Consider the following 16,125-nt stretch of genomic DNA (forward strand, 5'->3'; position numbering starts at 1 on the left):
CCCTTGATGTGTCCGTGCTACAGACTTCTGTATACATGCACAATCTCAGTCTTTAGGGCTTTCTCTATGGATATAAGAGACTGTGATGATACTCTCACCATATTGTACTCAGTAGTTAGTTTCATTTTGGCTTTTATGTATCACTTTGGGATTGGGAAAAAGAATGGTAGAAATCCAATTTTGTTTTCTTTTCCAAGCATGTTTTCCCAGTTAAAGAACAAGAAGAAGAGAGTAAGGTAAGTTGATGTAAAATCTGCCTGTCGTTCTTTCCGACTTAATGTAGAGGTCAAGTACAAAGTGAAAATCAGCACTATAATTTCATAATTTGGGACTCACATATTTGAGATATTTCTAAAGTAAAACAGAAATGCTTGTGGGTTTTGGATTTATTGATCATTTACAGAGTTTCTTACATTATAACTATAATGGGATATGTTTGGGGTTTTGAAAAACCGTGATTTTCAGGAACTGGGTTCTAATGGATATAGGAAGGGTTAGAAAAAAAAAGACTTAGTTATTCCAGATAATGAAAACCAAGAGAACATATTCAGTGGTTTGCTTTGTTGCATTAAGAAGGGAAAAAAAAACATATTTTCAAAATGTTGGGTAGCTAAAAATGAAGAAACTAGTCAATGACTTGAAGAGGGTGGAAGTCAAGGGAACATTGCAGTGTAGAGCGATCATGCTGGCTACTTAAATATGTATATATGTAGGTCATATGTCCATTCCATACATATATTGTGATAATTAAGCTAAATGCAGATAAATATCTTCTTTATTTCTTCACTCCCCTTGCCCTGCCTGGGCAGGAAAGCCTCTGGGCGAACAATGCAAGCAGCCAGTCCTGTCTGGCCTTTTATCAGGGCAGCAGGAGAATGAGCAGCCTCTGTTCTCCCCTTGGGATTTCCTCCTGAGCAGTGGCTCATGTCAGTGAGGGAAGGAGGTAACTTGACCCAGTGGCCCTGCTGCTAATGACTGTTTTCATCATTTGCAGTGCTTCTCCCCATTAGGATGCCCTCATGGAAAGGTCTGACTCTTTCCCTGACACCAGGCACCTGGAAAGGGCTCAGTGCAGCTTGGAAGGAGACTTCTCGCCCCCTTGGTGTGCTGGGTGTCCCTGTCTGTCTGTCCCCCTTCCCTCCCACCCATGTTGTTAGAAACACGCACAAATAGGAAAAAAAAAACCCAAAAACATGTGCACAACAGAGTTTTAATTACAAGGAAGGTATTTCAGGAGACAATATTGTGTGGTTGTTTCCTAGATTAGCATGGAAGGTTCGGTGTGGTTTTAAAGAATTTTGCATGGAAGCTCGAGAGAAGTCGTTGCAGTCGATGAAGAACTCACGTTTCTTCATCCATTTATTCACCCAATAGGCATTTAGTGAGCTGCGCCGTGGGGTGTGGCCATGAACAAGGTGGACAGATTGCCACCCTCGTGACACCTCTATTCACAGGATGTTCGTGTCGAAGGATGATAAGGGATCATCAGATGGCAGGTGCAGAGCCACGCGTTGTCAGTGGCGTCCCCTCTTCTTCATATCATTATCATCAGATAGAGCAGTATTTCATTGTATCAAGAAGACTTTAAGCCAAGACAACCACTTTGAAAGGTTTATTAATTCTAAATTTTGTAAAATGCTTCAGGTATTTTATTCACCCAGTATGCGCTTAATGAGCGGCTGTCGTTTGTCACATATGTGCTTGGACACTGGAGATAAGAAGATGAGTAAGACTTTTCACCGTCAACAAGGAGAGTGGAGTTTAGAAGGAATCAGGCTTGGGACAGGGTTGTAAGTGATGAGTTAGAAATCCATAGAGCCTGCAACAGGGTCTTAGGAAGCAGGGGGAACCATTTCTAAAGGTAAAAAACACAGCACCTAAAATGCTATCACTATCTGCTGTGGTTAAATATTTTCTTTCTTGAATAACACGGGCTGTAAGATCACGTTTGTTTAATCTAGTAGCTACCAACCCTGAACACTGCTCAGATTTGTTCTTTTTCTTTAAAGCAACATCTTCTCATTAGCCAGATTTCGACTTTACACTTCCTTTTCTTCACAGTAGGGGGAAAAATATACCCAGATTCCCAAGACAACTCAACATTAATAGCAATTATTTTCTGTAGCCAGCCATTCATTTTTAGATCAGTTATTAACTATCTCCAAAGTAAATTCCCATTGTTCTTCTGCATTAGATCCCCTAGTACATGTTTTCTAAAGTTAAACACATTAGCTACATCTGCTGGTAATTTAGCTTTTGTGGAATTATAAAAATATTTTCCTCTTTAACCAATGCACATTTATTAAGTGTCTACTGAGTGTAAGGCGTTGGGGCAGGCTCCATGAAGTGTGCAGAGATGAGCAGCCCACAGACCCTGCTCTCTGGAAGTTCCCAGTGCTGGGGAGGGTGGGGAGTGAGGACCATAGGCTCTATAGATACCGTGTTATCCAGATCTTGCTGGCTCCATCAGAGCAAGGTCATTATGCAAAATAAGTTCATGTGAACATTTCTTTTAACTAAAATTTGTTTTTTTTCCCAAAATATCAGAGATACCAGAGAGATGAGAGGTGTTCTCATCTCTGAGCTTTAAAATAGAGCACAATCAAAACAAATAAAATAAAATAAAATAAAATAAAATAAAATAAAATAGAGCACAATCAGTGCCTAAAATAGGCTGAATTTCCCACAGTCTCCAGGCTTCTCCCCAGGACAGAAAGATAGTAGACCATTCCCACCACACTGGGCCACAGATGAGCATGCTTTTACGTAGAATTAGGCCAGGAAATAGTTTCACCTCTGTCTGAAATTCTCATAGCACCAAAGAGCAAGGTGACTTGTGCCTTGGGTATTACAGTGACAGCTTTTTCTGTTTGTTTGTTTCTTGCCCTTATTTCATTGCTGGGACAAATAATACCAGAGGAGACAGTTGGAGCAGCTGTGTGGCCAGAAGATTCCCCGTCCAGTCCCAAGTCCTCTTTCCCTCATAGATTCCCTACAGAAGCCCTAAACCCTCCTGATTATTGCCTCTGACTGGCTCTTCTCCTCCAATTGGGCAAATGTAAATGAGGGCATGGATTAATATTTTTCTCCAATTTGTCCTTCCTCATATTATGTAAATATATTAAAATTTGCTTTCAAACTCCATGTGCCAGGGGCGCCTGGGTGGCTCAGTCAGTTGAGCATCTGACTCTTGATTTCAGCTCAGGTCACAATCCTGGGATCATGGGATCCAGCCCCACATTAGGGTCCATGCTGAGCATGGAGCCTGCTTAAGATTCTCTCTGTAAGATAAAAAAGCAAACCAACAAATTCCACATACCATATATAGCTCAACTTAGGCTCATCTTAAACCCTACTAGTCAAAAAATGTATATAATAGGAGATCAGATGAAAGAAAAATCCACTGTAACTAGATATGGATGAGTTTATAAGGAGGCCATCGATGTGAAGCTTAATATAGTGGTTGGGAGCACAGACCAGGGCACAGCTGGCTAAGTTCAGATCTTGCTCTGCACTGTGAGCTTGGGCAGCTAGTCTCTCTGGACCTTCATTTTGCATCCTTTAAGAAAGGGGTAAGGAGTAGCAACACTAATATCTATTTCATGTGATTGTTACTGAGCACGATGATGTTTGTGATTAGCACAGTCCTCGGACATTGTAATGCCATACAAGCTGAGCCTGGCACTGAAGAATGAATAGACTTTATAGGTAGAAATGTGCAAATGACATTTCAGTGGGAAGGAGCAGTGCGTGGAAAAAAGACGTAAAGAATGTAGTGTATTTGTAGACTGGGAGTAATTTGTTAGTCTTGGAGCTGTGTGAGTGTGTGTGCGTGTGTGTACGTGTGTGTGTGTTGTATGCCTCTGTTTGGAGCTGGTCAATATATACATATGTGTGGATGTTGACAGATGTAATGATATCTTGATTTAATTTAGTCAAAGGGCACTTGGGTGGCTCAGTTGGTTAAGCATCTGGCTCTTGATTTTAGCTCAAGTCATGATCTCATGGTTTGTGGGATCGATCCCTGCATCAGGCTCTGCACTGTCAGTGGAGCCTGCTTGGGATTCTCTCTCTCCTTCTCTATCTGTCCCTCCCACACTTGCTGTCTCTCTCTCAAAAAATAAAAATAAACAAAAAAATTAATCAAATGGTAGCCTATAGGATACAGGTACATTGCCTGTTTCTCTGTGTGTTTTGTTAATAAGCATACCCGGGTGTTCTAGCATATTATAGTTACTGGAGTTTATGCTGCTACTGCTGGTAGTGCTGTGAGTACAGCAACGACCTCTCCTGAGCTCTTCCTACATGCCCAGCATGTGCTGGGAGAGAGATTTAATCACACTGAATCCTTACAGTGATCTTCTATTGTGATCTCCATTTTACATGTACAAAAACTGATGCTTATGGGGTTAAGTAAACAGCTCAGGTGTATTAGTCTGCTTTACTGTGTAATAAATCACCACAAACTTAGTGGCTTCAAACTATCTTTTTATGATCTTGTAGTTCTCTGAAGATCGCGAATCGGGGCACGGTGTGGCTGGGTCCTCTGCTCAGGGTCTCACAGGCTGCACTGAAGGTGTCCCTTTTGGGAGTTCTGGTCCTTTTCCAGGCTCACGTGCTGTTGGCAGGATTCAGTTCCCGCAGTTGTAGGACCGCGGTCCTGCTTTTTTGCTGGTAGTCAGTTGGGCTGTGCTAAGCACCCAGAGGTCCCCAAAATGCCCACCATGTGACCCTTTCATGGACACTCTTACAACTGGGAGCCCACTTCAAAGCCAACAGGAGACGCTCTCTCTTCCATCTTTTCTTTCAGAAAAGACCTCTGTCCCTTTTGTAAGAGGGTTGGGTGATGAGGCTAGGCCCACCCAGGGTGTCTCTCTCTCCCTTTGACTAGCTCCACATCAAGATCGGGACCTCCTGTGCATCGACAAAACACTTCACCCTTGCCATATCATGAAAGCTAAACATTTTCAATGATCTCACCCACATTCCAGGTGAGAGGATTTTTCAGGACATGTATGCCAAGGGGCTGGAGTCGGGGACTGTCACAGAATTCTGCCTCCGGTATTGCCCAAGATTAGAAAACCAAAAGGTTGGGATTCAAGTTAAAGTCTCTTCAACTCTGAGACTGCCCAACAAAATCTACTCTTATCTTTGCTATCATCTGTATTTTCTCTTCAAACACAACATGCACCTCATGGTAGAAATCACTAACACAGATAAGACCGTGTAACTAGCTCAGTATCTGTATTCTCTATACCTTTAATATTCTGTCAGCTCTTCTGAAAAGGCTTTCTTCTTCATGATGATGTCATTGTTAAGCTGAGATTTCAAAATGATAAAGCAAATACATGTCATCTTACAACTTCCCCTTAATTTACATTTGTTAAAACGCCTGTCAGAACTTACGGAGCATCGCCTGAATATTTATATCTCAGAACCCGTGAGGAAACATTCTGGCATTCCCCATCTTCTGCCCCATTAGCATTGTGTTGTAAGCCTCACATACTTTTCAATCATCTTATTTTTCTGTAATGAAATAATGCCAGGGAAGCAAGGTCTACTTCAGTGATGGCTTGTGAGAGTAAGATACTTGACAGACTGGGTCAGAGCAGTGTTGGTAAGCTCTGGCCAACGCACTGTGACATCATCCGAATGGTATCTTGTGTCATGGGCCACATTCCGTTTTCATTGCTACCCTAAATTTGAGTACGTCCGGAACTACTCAATGAGGCACACTCATTTGAAAAGTTCAGAGGCTGTGTTTTCAGATAGCATTCAAAGTCAAAGACTAGGACTTCTGGAAGGTTTTTTTTTTTTTTTTTTTTTTTTTTTTTTTTTGTAGTTCAACAGATTTCATTCATCAGCCAACTTGCTGCCAAAGAAATACACAGATGCAAAATAATTCTCAAAATGAAGAAGGTGTCTTTCATTTATCTGCCAATTCAATGTCTTCCATTAACAGCAAATGCAAGATATTCCAGGGAGGACTAGGGGTGAGGAAGAAGAAAAAAAAACAAAGAAGAAAATAGTTTCTTGATAAATAAACATGTTGTGAAGAAACAGAGACAGAATATCCATTCTTCGTACACTGCATTCTCAAAAGAGAAACTAGGGAAGGGGGAACAAATCTTTCACACCGGTGTGTGCTGACGTAAGGAGGGAAGATTTTCAGACTGGTTCAGTTACCATTCTCTCTTGTCAGTACTCATGTAACCCCTTGGACATAAACATTAACAAGGGAATTGGGGCAGCTGACCAAAAAAACACAGGATGCTTTAGGAGTAGATGTGATCTATGAATGCATTCACCACACATCCCACTTCAGACAAGGGTGAAATGCAGAAGTGTAGCATTTACTGAGGACTTAGCGGGTGCCTGTTTCTGATCCTTGCATGACAAGTCCCTACCGAGGTCCGTGTCCTTGAACAAGTTCAGATATTTGATGAGTGCTGTCTCTTGACTTATTCTTCCCTGGGGACTGTCTGCTCTTCCCCTGCCTTGTTGCAAGTGGCCCATTCTGTGCCCATCAAGACTTTGTTCGCTGGTTTGCCAACCTCCTTGTACTTGAACTTTGACTTTTTACTCTCATTTGATCTTGTCATTCCTTTAGCTCATGTAGAGATTTCCCTTCCATGTGTTCTGGCCCAGCTGAGCTCATCCCCGACCATTTTCACTCAGGAGGTTTGGAAATAGGTGCCAGCCATTAAAAATGTTCTTTCGTTTATTGTTCTCAGCCATTATTAGATGCGTGTGTTGTTACCCCCATTTCATAGATAGTGGAACTGAGGCTTCAAAGGTTTTAAACACAATCTGAATTCATATAGCTGTTAGTGACCCAACAGACATTGGAATCCAGTTTATTCCTGAATCCAAAATTATATTAATTGCAACTTCTCCCCCATTCCCAGGTTTTAAGTTTGATTTTAGTTTCTTAGAGAGGTTGCCTTTAAAGCATCAAGTCTCGTTTCAAAAAACTGGAGTGCACTGTGGCCAGAAGAGGGAAGGCACTGGAGTCCTAGTGAGTTGGGTTTAAATCCACAAATGTCATTTAGAAAGCCACGTGACTCTGAGCAGATTACATTTCTGAGACTCAGACTTTTCATCTGTAAAACTTATGAAGCAGTTACATAGACTTCTCAGGGGTCTTCTACAGAACCGGACGTGGAGCAGTGCCAGAGTAGGCACTCAACATATGGGGTCTGATAGCAGTGGAGTGCGTTGTAAAAATTGTTAAGAAATATAAGATAAAGAACGTATATTCTACTTTCATAGTTTTAGTGTAAGCCAAGATTTCAAAGTCATACACGTCAGGGCAGAAGACATTTGTAATTAATTTTCATGCAAAGAAGAAGTGGTTATAAAACAGGAACACGATGGTGTGTATTTCTTGCAGGTCAGTGACATTTATTGCTGTTTTCATGGCATACCCCCAATACAAGCATCATTTAATCTGTAAAATGTAATTACTTCCTGACCAGAGAGTCAAAGCAAGGAAAAACTAGCAACCCAAACAAAAGTGGTTTAATTGTAGATCTCCATTTGTGATATGAAGTAAAATGCTGTGGAGGACGGTTGAATGATGCACTTGTGGTTTTTCATCCTTATTTTAAAACTTGAATGCATCTTGTATCTCATATTGCCTTTTCCCGTTCACCCTGAATGAAAAATCATCTCTGGCAGAAGCAACACACAGTATCTACACAAAGATCTGTTTGGCCAGATTTTACGATATACAGTTCAATTTAGAAATGAAATAAAGCAAGTAATGAACAGCAGAGGAAACTGAAGAGCTAAAAAGCGAACGGCTTGTCAATTCTCATTATTTTTCCTAAACAGTGTGGTGATTGCCTATGCAGTTTGTAGATAAAGAACTATGTTACAGGGGCGCCTGGGTGGTGCAGTCGGTTAAGCGTCCGACTTCAGCCAGGTCACGATCTCGCGGTCCGTGAGTTCGAGCCCCGCGTCGGGCTCTGGGCTGATGGCTCGGAGCCTGGAGCCTGTTTCCGATTCTGTGTCTCCCTCTCTCTCTGCCCCTCCCCCGTTCATGCTCTGTCTCTCTCTGTCCCAAAAATAAATAAAAAGCGTTGAAAAAAAAAATTAAAAAAAAAAAAAGAGCTATGTTACAGGGCTCTGCGTCTACTAGGTTTTAGTAGATTTTATGGGCAGGTTTCTACGAAGATAAGCTGAGTCTCAGGTTGGTTTTTCCAGAAGAGTTGTCTGAATAGAGAAGCTTGTGGGCTGGCAGCAGGGGCACAGACAGGGGATAAGAAGATGACCTTTCTTTAAGTCACTGCCCTGGATGAGCAAAAGTGAAGAGCTCTGAGCATCACGTGACCCACCTGCTACACCAGGTCCCCCCCACAGCAGCTTTGCCCTTAAGAGTCCCAGCACTGTCTCAGTGGGACCCCACACTATAGGGCGCCTTCTCCTCCTGAAATGACTGTTTTCTGCCCCTCGGCTCACATTTGAATGTCATGACTCTTTTTATCGACGGTTTCCACACCTTGCTGTGCATCAGGATTATCCTGTGAGCTTCAGAAATAACAACCAACTAAAACTGAATAAACAACCAATTTCCAGGCCCCACCCCCATGTATGTGGATTTGCAAGGATGCTCTCGGGGACGGGCCCTCGTGCCCCAAGCCACAGTCCTCCCCAGGGTTCCAGACTACTGCTCAAGGTCTCTCCCTTTGCCACATGCCCTGGACCAGGGAGCAGAGAAACAAGTCCCGGCAGCCTCCTGATTTGGGTGGCCCCGTGGCCCCTTTCAGCAGGGGAATAATGGTCTATACCCAGGAGCTCTCCAACCTCTGTCTGGAGCACCTGACTCCTTCCAGCCTTATGCTCCCTGTGGTGTATTTCCACGTGCTAACCCCCCTTCACACGTCCATCAGGGGACAGGCTCACCCCACACTGCCTTCCCCACAGGTGCATCTGCAGGGAGCTGCGCTGCGTTCTGGGAGCACTTCCAATCTTGATCCCACTGCTCTCCAGGAAGGACTTCCAGGAACTCAGTAAGGTTCATGGACTGTGGCTCTTCGTCTACACAGCTGTGTGTTGACACTGTTGGTCGGTCCTGCCAGAGTCTGACCTGGCCCCCCCACAGGGGAAGACTGTGTTTCAGTCGTGTGGGCGGGGTTTATATTTCAATTGTACACTGAACCACCTGTTTTTCTCACCAAAAGATTGTGCAGAAATTTCCTCCCACATTTCTGTTTGTCTCCTTCCTTAGGGGACATTTTCATGCTGATTTTATTCTTGAGCTAAAAGTAATTATTCCTTTCAATGGAAATTTAAGTAGTCTTCTAATTGATGTGTTTATTAATAGTCTTTTTTCTTTTTTTAAGGTAGGGACCAAGTCAGAGAAGTCACAGCATGTAGCAGGGACCTGGGGAGGGAACAGAGTGGGTTTGCCATTCTGCAGCCCCGCACCCTCCACACAGAGGCTGTAGGAAGAGGGAGCAGAAACAGTGGAGACAAGAGGAGAGCTAGAAGGGAACTAATGATAGGCCTCGGTTTATGCACCGCCTGGAGAGCATGTCAGGAGCCAGTAGCTCCGTCAGACTTACAGCAGTGAAAATAGAGCCTGCGTATCACAGAGTAATATTCCAAGGGGTCACAAGACTAGAGAGTAGTATTGTATGAAACTTCGTATTCTCTCTCAATATTCATCCTTTTTCCCATGGTTCTCTGGCTACTCTGTGCTCTTTCTTCTACACAGTTCTCTTTTTTTATCTCTACACCTTCCTCTCTGCTATGTTTTTGTGTTTTTTTGTTTGTTTTTGTTTTTTTGCCTCAGTAGCTTTTTCTGTTCTGTTTTTCATTCTCCTCCTGCCACATTCTTGGCTTTTCTCTTTAAAGAGGCTAAAGGAAGCATTACTAGATAGATCAATAGATCAACCAATTGATTGATGGATGATGGCTAGATGATAGATAATAGATGGTAGATACATAGATGATAGATAGAGAGATAGATACATATATAGAGAGAATTTATTCTATAAAGGTTTATCTTTCTTTATAATTTTAAAAGGCAAGGTTGTTTTAGAAGTTTATTTTTATTATTAAAAACATAATGTATCATTATTGTGAAAAAGAAGAAACTTGGAAAATCCAAGGAAAACAAAATACGAAGACAAAACTAAGATAGATTAGCCCCTTCACCCCTATAGCAAGGCATAAAGTAAATAAAGCAAAGAAAAAAAATCTCTAGTGATCTTACCATGTGAGAAACTTTTTGCAAAAATTTAGATATTTTAATTAGTGTTTATAAAGTAAATAGGTAAGATATTTTCTAAATATCTAAAGACCTAAAGTAAGATATTTTAAGGAGTATTTATCAATTAAATAGGAAATTAAGCATTTTTAAATTTTTCTAAAAAAATATTTTCCACTTTTTGGATATAAATTATTATCCTTGGTTGGAGAAAGACTCTTGAGTTATAGGATGTGTGTATTAATTGTATGTCTATATTTTTAGAAGTATACTATATGTGTTTATATATATGTATATGTGTGTGTGTGTGTATATATATATATATATATATATATATATGCTGATATTTGGGTAATATTTACCATATTTCAATTAACTATTACAGTTGGAATGAGTATGTTTCAGGCTTTTCTTGATATAATTCCTATGTCATAATTATTACCATAATTCAATTTAATTTAATAAGTTTTTCTTTTAATCACTGAAGCATTAGTTTCTTCCAAAGTCCTTTTTTAAATATTTTTTTAATGTTTATTTATTTTTGAGACAGAGGTGGGGGGGAGGGGCAGAGGAGAGGGAGACATAGAATCCCAAGCAGGCTCCAGGCTCTGAGCTATCAGCACAGAGCCCAATGTGGGGCTTGAAGCCATGGACTGCGAGATCATGACCTAAGCCGAAGTCGGACGCTTAATCGACTGAACGACCTAAGCGCCCTTACAAAGTCCTTTTTTCAGTACCAATTGTCATCTTCCCAAAGTTGAAGTCCATAACCAAAAGAAGAGTTTCATCCTGAAGTAAGATTTTGCTGGCCCCTACCATGATAGCCATGCAGCCTGGCCTCATCATTCAGTAATGACTAGCTTGGTAAGTCAGGGAGAGGATGTTCATCAGGCTTCCGTGGCCACATGACAGCACAACTGAAAGTTCAAGTGTGGCTATGGAGCCTCAGAGAGCCCCTTTGCAAGATTGTAAGTCGATCCCATTCAAGCCACCAGGTGGTTTGGACAGGTGACCAAACCACGGATCACTGCCTAAAAAGTCAGTCAAACTGGGTTGAAAAAGGACTGTTTCTGAAATCAGGTTTTTCAATTGTGTGAAAAATCTGGTTAGCAAAGTGAGTGTACCTTTCAGGCAATGACAGCGCACCCTGCAAATGGTGACTTCAGCTGTTGGGAAAAGGCCATGCTGTCCATTTGGAGTCCAGAAGGTCCAGCTCATTGCCCTCAGCTTTTTTTCAGCCTTTCTCGTATATTCAGTGATGACCATCAATGGCATCATCCCTAAATCCAAAGCCTGTTCTGTAGAATAAACAAGAACTTCAGCAAGTGTTAATACTATTAAAATAAGAGTCTCTGTTCTTAACACTGACACAAACATGGCTGTTGTAATGGAACCTTCCCTACGCAATGTAGTTAAATGAAGATTTATAACCAATTTATATTTAATCTTTTTGACAACATTCATTTAGCATTGCCAAATAACAGGAGCTGAGAAACATTTTGTTTTGGAATCCCGACATTGTAAAAATAATTATCAACCTGCCTGTCATTTTAATGGGTCTGGGAGAACATTCCTCATTCTATTGATTCAGAGATTAAGTTATTTTACGGTCAGTGTATTGTGATCTTACCGTTTGCAAGGTAAAAAGACTGTCCTGATACCTCAGCATCAGTTTTAAATCCAGTCATTTGACTTTCCCCCATATATTTGCTATTATCTATTCACTGACCCAGAGAAGAAATGAATGTAGTGAAAGGTAGTCTCTACCCTCAAAATTCTAAAGTCGAATGGGGTTGATAAAAATATCCATGGGATGTGGTGGATAGAAAATGACTTAAGTATCAGGAAAAAAATGTAAATAAAATGGAGTGGGAATTGAGAGGATTTACATTTGATGGATGAATTAGTTAAGACTTCCTGGAGGAGGTGGTACATTTGGGCTTCAAAAGATTATGGGGAAGGGGGATTAGGGTGTGTAGAAATAGGGAGAAATGATGCCTTTTTAGATCTGTAAGCAGAGTAGAGAGGAAGGAGTAAAGGTGGATATTTATTGCATACTAACTCAGAGATAGCTCCTGCTAGGGCTTTTACAGAAATTATAATCTACTGGACAAAAATCTACAAATGACAAGTAACTTCACTAAGTCTGAGACCTTTAATCAATATTAACATTAAATATATTCCCCTAGACCTGACTGGCCACTCCTGGCTATTTATGTGTAGCTTCACTAAATATAAATTGTATTAAATAATTACTTCCTCGGGTGCACTCACCACACTCCACGGGCTCAATAGCCACGTGGGACCCGTGGCTGCCTAGTGAGTTGCACACCTGGAACATTTCCAACACTGGAGAAGGTCCTGTCGTACTGCTCTGGAAAACCTTTGGATGGCTTTTGCCCCCATGAGGTTGAAAGGACTCACCGCCCACATTTTCTGCCTTGTTTCCAAGTTTTAGATAAGTCCTCTGGCAGAGAGAGGAAAGGAGGTGTCTTGCGAGGGCTCAGTGTAGCCTGAACATAGAGAAGCAGGGGACAGTGAAGATGGCACATACATGACATGCAAACAGTGGAGGCACTGAGGTTATTAAGCAAAAGAGTTTGAATCTCATGCAAGAGACAATGAGGAGGCATTTAAGGAGAATGCTGTGATCAAAGATTTACTTTAGGAAAAGTAATCTGAAAGCAATTTGGAGAATTGATAGGTTCTAGAGAGTACAAAGATGGAACGACCCGTTAGTAAATTGCTCTGGGCCAGAGGACAAGGGAAGGAAACAGGGAAACCCACAAGGACAATAGACACGCATCTGACAATAGACACTACACCTGACACAGGGTTATGACCTGGTACACGTGGTGGATAATGCAGTGATGACATTGCATATGTACCTGCATTTCAAAAGGCGGAGAAGTGCTTCTTCATCGGCTTCTCACACGAATCACCGTTTTAGGCAATGTTGATGTCAGAGAATCATAGAAGAAGTCTCAAGAGGTTAGTTTAGCAGGAGTGGGGGTCACACTGGTGCTGCTTTGAAAAGATTTTATCTGTGTTTATGATTCTTGGTGAAAATTCATTTATAACGTCTAAAACAAGTTCTTAGGATAGTTTCTTAGGCATTTCTAATGTGTATGATCAACATAGCAGGATGAGATGTTTATCCAATCTGTGCCTGTCCCTGTGCAGATGTAATTTGAGGGTGGAGGGCTTCAGTAGACAGAAACAAATGATCACAAAGGTCAAAATTGTTAAGAAGATAGTGAGGGAGAAACACACTGACGTGGGCAAGGTCAGCCCATCACCAGTGAGCAGATTAAAGGGCATAGACACCCAAAATGAAACGTGTAAGGGAAATAGGATGATTTCAGTAAATAATTTGTGCTTGTTTAATATGTCACTAGGCTAGATACCACTGATTCCCTACTTGCTTGCCAAACTTGGAGATATAAACATGAAAAAGATAGGTCCTTCTCCTTAGAAAACTGTGGCCCCACAAAAAAGTGGACATAAACAGTAGTTATGTTAAATCTAACAAGAAAAAGAAGCCCGAGGAACCAAATGCTGAGGGGCTACAAGGAGGGATATTCACTCTGTCTATCGTGGGGAAGGGGAGGCTAGGCTTCTCAAGGACCCGGCGTTTGACACTCGTTGCAGCCTCCTTTAGAGGTGAGCGTGGCTTCCTGATGGAGAGAATTGGCCCCTGGCCAGAGGCAGGTGCGGAGGCCTGAGGATGCACGGCATGGACATCACAAGTGTTTTGACTGTGTTACTGCACAGGGCACTGGTAATTAAGTTTGTAAAGTTGGCTGGGAAAGAATCATGAGGGGCCGCGATGAAAAATTTCAGCTGCGAATGGCAGTTTTTGTGATTATTTTGGCACCTGAAGAGACAGTATGTATTCTAAGACTGTTGTCTTTTGTAATAACTCAAAATATTTCTATAGGAATACAATAGACACCTATTCTGTAGTAAAGTACAAAGTGGAAATGAATTTTAATAAAAAGTCCCTTGCCTGATACTCCTTTGGGATCCACCCGAATGCATGCCATCTCTTTTTTTATTTTTATTTATTTATGTATTTATTTATTTATTTATTTACTTATTTATTTATTTTTAGCTAGGTTGTACAATGTGTGTTTAGAAGACAATTCCTTTAGCAGTTTGGAACGTTTCTTGGCTTAGGAGGAGAGTAGAATCGAGGAAGGGAGTGTTTGGTTTTTTTGGTGGGGGAGGGGAGGCTTTTAACTGCTAAAGAGAGCCTGACCCAGGATGGGGACTATGGAAGCAGACTAGAGAAGAAACTTGGAGCTGTTTCTGAAGTAGCCCCATGAGATATAGGGAGGGGTCGATGGAGCTGCTGAGAAGGGGCTAACCATGGTTCCTGGGTCCTGGCATGGCTGTCCCGGGGATCCTGGTACTGTGAATCCAGCCAGATCATCTGTAGGGTACCTGAGGTACCAAGGCTCCAGATAATGAAGCTAAAACACAGTGTGTTTGACTTTACAAGTGATCAACACCTTGATCAATGTGCCTCTATGTTTTGTTTGTATGCTCTTGAAGTAGTTCTTAGTTTTTTCCAGAGAACTTGGTTTCCATAAACTTTGATACCTGAGACCGGAAGCAAGGTGTTATGGGATGTTGGGGGTTCACTGCCTAACGACACTGAGCAGATCCAGGCAGATGTCTCCTCTCTGTCTTCCGAAGGTCTCAGGGTTCAAAAGGGGTGTGAGCAGATGCACCTGGATAGAAGACGGAATTGTGGGAATGTGCAACTAAGTCATTTCAGGAATTGAAAATCAGAGAACTTCCCAGCTAAGAGATTGTATATTAGAAGTGTATATTCTTGCCCCCGGTCTTTGATTTTATTTTACGCTATTCTCAGAATACTTGGGTCCTTTCTCTGTTGTGTATGCATTTGATAAATATCCTTTAAGATATGTATGGATCATGCAAGTGTTACTTTGATTTTAAAGCTGTTAAGGTAAGGGCTGTCTTGATTACACTTCATGATTTTCCCACATATTACTATAAAGTCAGATTGCGGTTCCCATCGACATTTGCTGTTAATGTTATTAGTAGATAGAATCTTGATAGGTTCCTAGCATCCTCCTGTTTCCTTAGGACCACTACCCTATTTCCTTCCCACTATTGTTCCCTTCCCCCAACCAACTTGACTCTTTAGGCAGACAAGATTTACCATCTTTAGAAAGCTAGATATTTCCTAAGAAATTATAAATCTATTTCTTCTTTTCTCTATTGATCTTTAATAAGTAATTTTTCCCTTCTAAATTTCTCTGAATTTAGTGTTCCTTTTATAGCAGTGGTGCGGAATATGTGCCAGCCTGTGATCCTGTAGCACTCTAAAAAAACAAATTTTTTTCTTCTTCTCTGGGCCACAGCAATCCTGGAAGGTAGCACAGACATTACCCTGCAGCACAGACTTAGTGACCTTCTTGTACTTTACAATATTGAGTTAAAACGGACTTGCCTAATCTCTTCAGTTTCTTAATCAACTGGCTCAGTCTCTACAATGGACTCCACTGCTCTAGTTTGAAGGTGGGTGTGGAGGATAGAAAGGAAACCGGTGGTCATCGAAATCCTGATTCTAGGAGCAGAAATTCTGATTTAAACACATGGAGCCACCAAAGAAGATGAGGTGCTTCAGGGTGATACAGACCTTAAGCTTGCAGGGACCTTCGATTAGAAGAGAAGTGGTACCAGAGGTGGGTCATGACCTATGAGCAGGGCTGAGATGGGTCCTGGGAGGCCTTTTCCATGAAGCAAGAAGACGGTCATGGTTCTAGTGTCCTGAGCACCTGTGAAGACAGTTGTAGCCCGAGTGCTTCTAATGTGTACTTTTGGAAGCTTATGAATTCATGATATTATCAGTCTTGATTAAGAGAAGACAATAA

The 16,125-nt window shown here is 41.5% G+C and overlaps 1 protein-coding gene across 1 annotated transcript in view; it reads left to right on the top strand.

Moving 5' to 3' along the window:
- Positions 1-16,125, top strand: part of PRKN (parkin RBR E3 ubiquitin protein ligase) — a 1,084,792-nt gene that overhangs the window by 206,765 nt on the left and 861,902 nt on the right. The window lies entirely within an intron of this gene.

This window comes from Lynx rufus, unplaced genomic scaffold, assembly GCF_022079265.1.
Source record: "Lynx rufus isolate CCGP_SWC_20201006 ecotype Redwood Valley unplaced genomic scaffold, mLynRuf1.p SCAF_6, whole genome shotgun sequence".
In the NCBI taxonomy this organism is placed as follows: Eukaryota; Metazoa; Chordata; class Mammalia; order Carnivora; family Felidae; genus Lynx; species Lynx rufus.